The sequence below is a fragment of the Penaeus monodon genome, chromosome 29, assembly GCF_015228065.2.
Source record: "Penaeus monodon isolate SGIC_2016 chromosome 29, NSTDA_Pmon_1, whole genome shotgun sequence".
In the NCBI taxonomy this organism is placed as follows: Eukaryota; Metazoa; Arthropoda; class Malacostraca; order Decapoda; family Penaeidae; genus Penaeus; species Penaeus monodon.
In genome coordinates, this window is record NC_051414.1 from 31,290,064 (window position 1) to 31,290,333 (window position 270).

Consider the following 270-nt stretch of genomic DNA (forward strand, 5'->3'; position numbering starts at 1 on the left):
TAACAGTAACATCATTGATCCATCCAGTAAATGACAGGCTTGAGCATCCCATTCACAACTAAATAATCACAATCATTCATTCATTAACTGCCTTGAACATGTGACGACCACGTTTTTATCCCCCGCACATGGAACACGAGTGAAAGAGAATCCACATCTGTTTGTTGTAAGAAGCGATTTCTACTTATCCAACGGGCGGCAATTTGCAAATGAGAAAACCATGATCGCACACGGAATTGCAATGATCGAAGTGTAAACAAACGGCGTAAA